This window comes from Oratosquilla oratoria, chromosome 13 (assembly GCF_046742065.1).
Source record: "Oratosquilla oratoria isolate Oo_2021 chromosome 13, ASM4674206v1, whole genome shotgun sequence".
NCBI lineage: Eukaryota > Metazoa > Arthropoda > Malacostraca > Stomatopoda > Squillidae > Oratosquilla > Oratosquilla oratoria.
The window spans coordinates 1,400,602-1,408,101 of NC_134789.1; positions in this window are offsets into that span (position 1 = coordinate 1,400,602).

Below are 7,500 nucleotides of genomic sequence, written 5' to 3' on the forward strand. Positions count from 1 at the left end.
GAGAAAGAGAAACAGAGAGAGAGACGAGGGGAGAATTTGACGACAACGTCAGTAGACATTGACGACTCCTTTTGGAGACTAAATACTCCTTCGGAAGATTTTGAAGACTCCTTCGCAAATAGGGGAAGAAGAACCTGATCAATCCATCGTGTGCATTCCAAGATCAATTTTCAGTAAGACAGAAGAAGAAGCCGTAGCCATGATTATGCCCGAAGAATTTTACACGGTGGATTATTCTAAAGACCTTTCACTGAGGGACATCGTTAGAAAGAGAAGGAAGATTTGAATTTCCACTTATGTATTTAATGTATTTTTCATGTACAAAATCGTAGTAGGTCTAAATAAAATTATGAAAATTATTGTTACTCTTTTATTTTCCCATTTTGGTACATTAAAACTGCCCGTAGGGCAGGGCGTGAAGACCAAGCACACCTAGCGAAGCCAGGTCCGGGTGCTTGTTTATGTAAAAAAAGAAAATAGGTATCATTACTCGACCTATATTTTTTTCTTTTACCATAGAATTCTAGAACTAAGAACTAATAAAAATTTTGCAGTTTACCACATTTCATATGTTATCTTTATTACTACACATTCATTCTTTTCGTCATCTACAGTTTTTCTTTTTTTCCCTTAAGAACGTAATAATAGAGGACACTGTGTTTGTGTGTTTGTGTGTGTGTGTGTGTGTGTGTGTGTGTGTGTGTGTGTTGCTAGCGCCATATGAGGTGATGAAATATAGAGGGGGAGAGAATGGCAGTAATTTAGAAGTAAGTCTTAAAGGAGAGAGGCTGGAGGAAGTGGAGGTGGAGGTAAATTGTATATTGAGAGAAGCAAGTAAATGCCTTGGGGAATTAAAAAGTGTGACGAGAAATAGACTTTTGGGAACAAATGCAAAGAAGAAATTATATGAAGTGGTGATTGTGCCGACAACACTGTATTGGGCAGAGGCATGGGATTGAAGAGAGGTAGAAAGAAAAGGTTTAAATGTGTTTAAGATGAAATGTCTGAGAAGTATGGTGGGGGTTACAAAGTTGGATAAAGTGAGAAACGAGGAGGTGAGGAGGAGAGTGGGGTGGAAAAGTAGATGGAAGGTAGGGTTGATGAAAGAGTATTGAAATAGTTTGGACACATAAAAAGAATGAGTGAAGAAAGATTCGTAAACGAGGTGTGCAAAGCAGAGGTGGATCGAGAGAATACGAGGGACGACCGAGGATGAGATGAATGGATGATGTAAAAGGGGCAAGAGCAAGAGGGGGTTGTCTGTTGAGCAAGGAAGGGAGAAGGGAGGGGTGAGTGGAGAATGGTTGCGTATAGATGATATTGTGATACAAGGATCGGAGGGGGCGGGGGATAGGGAGGAGTAGTGAGTGGTTATGTGTGAATGATATTTTGACACAACCCGAAGGGATTCCTCCTCGTCTTCTATTTTTCTGCATGAGGGGACGAAGAGGGGGGCGGGATCACCGGTCAAGTGAAATGGCCTGCTGTGGATGTGGTGTGTCATGCTGCATTGTTTCTGACCCAGGGCATTGAGCGGGATACAGGGATGATCCATTATCCACGAGGAACTAAGACGAAAGGGAGGAAAGGGGTGGTAGATGGGAGTGGAATGGGTGGGAATGAAATGGGTGGGAGTGGGTATATGCTTTTTGACTATGGCTACTTCCCTGGTAAAGGGGAAAAAACCTTTGGTATATAGCTAGCTAGCATCAGGCACTTAGCTTAACGCCTTGTAGGATTCCTCGAGTAATTCCTTGCAAGTCATAGAAAAATGAAAGTTTAAAGGGTCGTATATCAAAAACTTTTTCCAACCCTGGCGAGTGTTGTCTATTTAAAAGAAAAATCAGTTTTATTAGGTTCATTGGCGGTGCTTATGAAAACTTCCAATAGGTTTTCCAGATGAACCAGCCAGTTAGACCAACTTGACTAGAAAACCAGTTAGGATTCTGCTTTCTAATGGTTGAGAGAGCGTTTGCCACGGTTGGCGAAATGTTTTAATAGCACGGCCCTCTACCACCAAGTAGCGGTGCACTGAACTTTCTTATCTCGTAACTGTCGAAGTACGTAGGTCAAAGGTGTTGGCTTCGGAGGACACTAAGCTCCTTCTGGTGTACGTCTGATATCGCACGAGGAGAAGAATGAACCACTCAGTTACTTTCCCTTGAAAGAGAGCTACTTTTTGGGAGTGCTCTTGAGAATTGTCACCCATATCCCTTGTGTATGAGAGCTTGATAGATAGATAGACAGAAGTAATACATACGAGAGTTTTCTGATCGATACAATATACATTATGAAATTTTCTAATATTCACAAATATATTTCTAGTATTCTATATATAAATTGACAGACATTATCGTCTAACCTTGTGCTGGAGAATAGATAATGAATGTTACAGAATTCTTGTGAAAACTCATATTGGCATGTTTGGTTCTGTAGAGAGAATTATTTCTATGTTTATAAGGAATTCAGCAAACATTCCTGTCCCTCCCTTTAACAGGGTTTTCAGAAGCGAACAAGATTGCCTGTCGTTAACTAGAATAAGATCTCTTAAGTGTCCTTAATTCGTCACAATGGTCCTTGAGAGTTGAAATGAAGTTTGATAGCTTTCCGCTGAGTTGACTATTCTCGCAACGTTCCGTACCGCAGAGTATACATCGCCAGGTCTGAGAAGAAAACGTATATGGTCATAGGATTTTCCATGTCCTCAGTTATGAATTTTGGACTTTTTTGGGGTACCCATAGTAACAGTGGATTACAAGTGAGTGGATTCTGGCTAAGTTTTAGTCAAAACTCATCAGCAGGGCTATGTATATATATTTTTTTCTGAATAACATTACTGCTCTGCAGGAGCATTATCTCACCAAAGCTTCGAAAACTGTTGCATGCGATATTAACGTTACCATGCCCAGTGAGTAGACTTGTTAATGAATACCGATGAAAGAATAGATATGTAAGTTAATGAATAATTGAATAAATAGAAATAAAATAAATAGCTGTAACAATATAAATAAACAAACAAAATTAAATAACAAAGGCCTCTCCCAAACCTTATCAATGACTACGTCGGTGGGGTATTGCCCTTAAGATTATATACATACATACATACATACATACATACATACATACATACATACATACATACATACATACATACATCTATGGGGAGGTTTAACGATCGAATGCCGGATGCCCAAGGACCGTGGGTTTCAAGTGAAAGTGAATCGAGAAAAAAACAAAAAAAATTGATGGACTGTTATGTTTCAGTTTCGGAATAATAGGGTGCTGAGGGCCTCGGAAGAATTACATTTAAAACAAATGCAAATGAAGTTCCGGAAATGGCTTCTTTTAATTTGATTCGTAAAATAGAAACGTTGTCGTTCACCTGGACATGTTGACATTCAGTTAGACGGAATAGCTCCTGCAATTGATTGGTCCAAAATAAGATGAGACAAAATGTAAAGTAAATAAAATTGATAGATAAACAAATAAACAGGTAAATAGATAAATGGGTAAATGACTACATAGATAAACGAAAAAAAAAATGAAGGAAATGAATAGATGAATGAATAAATGAATTCTTTTTTAGGTGAAATATTCAATTAATGCACAAAGAGGAAACTAAAAAGAAATTAGCTGATCAATCTGAAATAAGATGAGAGAGGGAGAGAAAAAAAAAAGACAGACAAGTATATTTTCAGATGATATATTTACGCAGTGTATAGAAAAGGAACCGAAAAAATGAGGAAAAGATAAATAAGGGTAAAAGAAGCAGCCTTTGGTATCCTGCAAAAACAAACTATGCCACAACTGTCGTATTTTTACCGTCGGCGCCTTTTCGTACGGGCAGATAGAGGGAGATGGTTTAGGCACGTCTGTAGAACGCAGGATTAACTCTTTCCCCATGCAGGGGAAGTTCCTCTGCTGAATGAATTTGCCTGGTCGCAGTTAGAACGAGTGAATAAAGGTGAAAATTTATTCATTAATTCTTTTACTTGATTATTCATTTGTTTATTCATTTATCCATCTATTCATTGACCTATTTATCTATTTAATCAATTATCTATTTAAGAAGAGGGAACCATGTCAACAGATTTTTATCATGTTGCTTATCAGCCATCTTGTATATAACATAATCAAACATCAAGTAATTATTTTTTTCATTTAATCGAAAACATAAAAGTTAAAAAATGGTCATATACGTTTAGAAATATAAAAAAGATTGATATTTGAAATATGTTCTGTCAGTTTGGTACTTGCATGGGATTTTTTGTTTAGTGTGAATGCGCAAAAGTTCATTGTCTTGATACACTTTTGCTTAGGTCTTCTGTTTCCTACGCACATGAGATGCGAGATGCTAATGAATGGTTTCATAACGAAGATACTCTAAAGAAAATCAGATGACTTAGCTTGGTGTCATCTTTATATTTCTAAAACGGAAATGCGGTCAGTTAAAAGAATTGTGTTGTCTTCAATCCAGGATGAAAACTAGAATCTAGCAATATTACTAGAAAAATGATAGGCGAGGTATGTTAAGAGTGCAGGTACATATACCAAAAGTCCCATTCCCTCCTTTAAGGGAAGCCCAGCCAAGACTTTTCTGAAAAAATAAGAGTAAAATAAAATAGAATAGAAAAAAAACTTGAATGGACTGATTTCTTTGATCCAAGAAAAAGAATGTATGTCTACATTAGATTTTGTCACTTTGATCCGAAACCACCGACAATATGTTCACAATATTACATAGATTAAATTCAATAAAGTAACACAAGTGTGTTTATTCTACAGCTGTGTATTACTAATTATTTCTTGCAACACGACAATGAAGGTTAATTTAAGATAAAAACCACAAAAAAAATACGAATTTGGTTTCCCGTTTTTTTATATTTTTTTCCATTCACATATTTTCAAGAATTATTGTTTCAGTTTTTATCTTGGGTCAAGTTTACATCCCATTCGACAACATTTTTGCTTCATAATTCAATAGAAAGAAATAGCTAGTGATATAAATATGTAAATTGTATGTCTTTGTTACTTCAGCGATAGAGGTTTCTAGATTCTAATTATATATTTCCTTCTGTTTTATACTTCACAATACTCCAGCCATAGATTTTCTAGGACCAAAAAAGGTCAATGTATATAACAGATTCCCATTCAACTCCGATGACAAGATGTCTTGTCATTTGGTCAAATAAAACAAAAAATCATAAAACACCAAAATGTTTGATCAAACACCAGAAAAATATGACGTCAATCCTCGCTTCGCTCGCAGCGATGCGAGGACTGACGTCATATTTTTCTGGTGTTTGATCAAACATTTTGGTGTTTTATGATTTTTTGTTTTATTTGACCAAATGACAAGACATCTTGTCATCGGAGTTTAATGGGTTAAAAACTTCTTTGAGGCAGAATGAACGGAAGATTGGAGAACCCATATTTGCTTTCATAGAAGTTTTATATATTCAGCATCCTTTAAGGTTTCTGCTAAGTGTAGACAATTCACTGTCGTATTGCAGATACAGTGCACGATAATGTGTCATGATAATGAGCGAAACGGTCACCAGTTATTCTTCAAGGCAACATTTTATGTAAACATTGCTGACTATAGAGAACCCATTGTCAATGGGAAGTTGGGGGGGGGGCGTTCACATACTGTTCACGGTGTTGCCGTGTAACCTACGCCAACATCATAATCGAAATAAGAACCAATTATTCTAGCAAAGTAAATTCTTTGTGTGGCTCTACCAGTTCGACTGTCCTTATTGGTCTTGGGTTATATACCTTCCTCATTTCTGAGTCATAATCTCCGTTAATGATATAATTAAGATGTTTACACAGAAATTCCCTTCACTTTAGTACGACAACTTCCGTGAAGAGGTCTTCAAGTAGCATGGCGCGAGAGTATTTCAGTGTACTTGAACGTTTCAACGGAGAAGAACAAGCCTGATGTGGCTTCCACTCGGACGGTCATGGTACACGACGGCCACCACCAACGCCACCGCCACCGCCACCGGCACCACCGCCACCACCACCACCACCACCACCATCACCACAGCGGCCCTGCTGCCGCCGTCACAACCCATCTTCCGCCAGCACCCGAACTACAGCCTTCAGAGTCGTCGGCCACATTTTTTCTATATCACTGCTATACTGTCTGCTGGTAGTGTATAGTTGTTGTTATTAATGTGAACATTTGGGAGAGGGCGTGCGGCGGTGTATGCACTGTGGAGACGCGAGTGATAGCATAGTACAGAGGCACGGCGCCTTCGCTCACGCTTCAGCCGCCCGCGTGACAGATATGGCTCCAGGTCTTTGCCAGTGGACCACCGAACTCATGGGTAATGGCTACAGCTGCTGTGCAATAGCTGCACATGTCAGGGAAGAGCCGGGCGCGCAGGGAAGGGTCTGAGCCCTTGGAAAGGAGTTGTAACAATTGAAGTAAATTGTAAAACTTACTTCTGAGTGAATGCTGGGAATCATTGCTGTTGCCGAGGACGAGGGAAAGGCCTTCCAGAGAGGCGGGGAATGCCATTGTTTTGTGTAGATAAGTAGCATATAGCCTGGGTGTATGTAAGTATGTTAACACACGGTCGCAGTTATGCAAACACATGCAAATAGACACACCGACACGCGGATACAAGGAAACACGCACTCACATGGACACGCGCGTGCACACACACACATACACACACACACACACACACACACACACACACACACACACACACACACACACACACACACACACACACACACACACACACACACACACACATGTACAATTACTGTATGCATGTGAATACACAAAGGCATATACTGTGCGAATAACCATAGCAAAACATTCCTTCACACAAAAGCAATTCAAACATTCAAGTGCATAAAAGCACAAACAAATACTCAATTGCATACACACATGAATTAAAGTACAAATACACACACACACACACACACACACACACACACACACACACACACACACACACACACACACACACACACACACACACACACACACACGTATAAAATGGAATGGATGAGATATCTGGAAAACATTTTAATGAAGACGATTTTGAAAGATATGATTTCAGATTAGAGGGAAGGAACTAATTGTGGGGGGTACCACAGGGATCATTGTTTGCATTTCTTAACCCACGTTGACGACATAAAGGATGGAACAAAAATTACAAAAATATGTTTATTGATAATGCTAAAATCATAAAAAAGTAAAAGATGAGGATGACTGCATGAAAGGAGCAAAATAACCAAGATATTGGAAATGAAAAAGAGTAATGAAAGCCTTTCGTTAATCACGAAAAGCGAAATAAAACATTTAGAAAACTGGAACTTTGAATTTTGATACTGGAAATTTTGTGACCCCCAAAAAATACTATGAGAATAACAGGTACTCATGAATTGCTGACAAAAATGACAATGACATTTCACTAGGTGGACGAGATAAAAAAAAAATAAGATATGATTCGTTTCGGAATGGAACCCGCTACA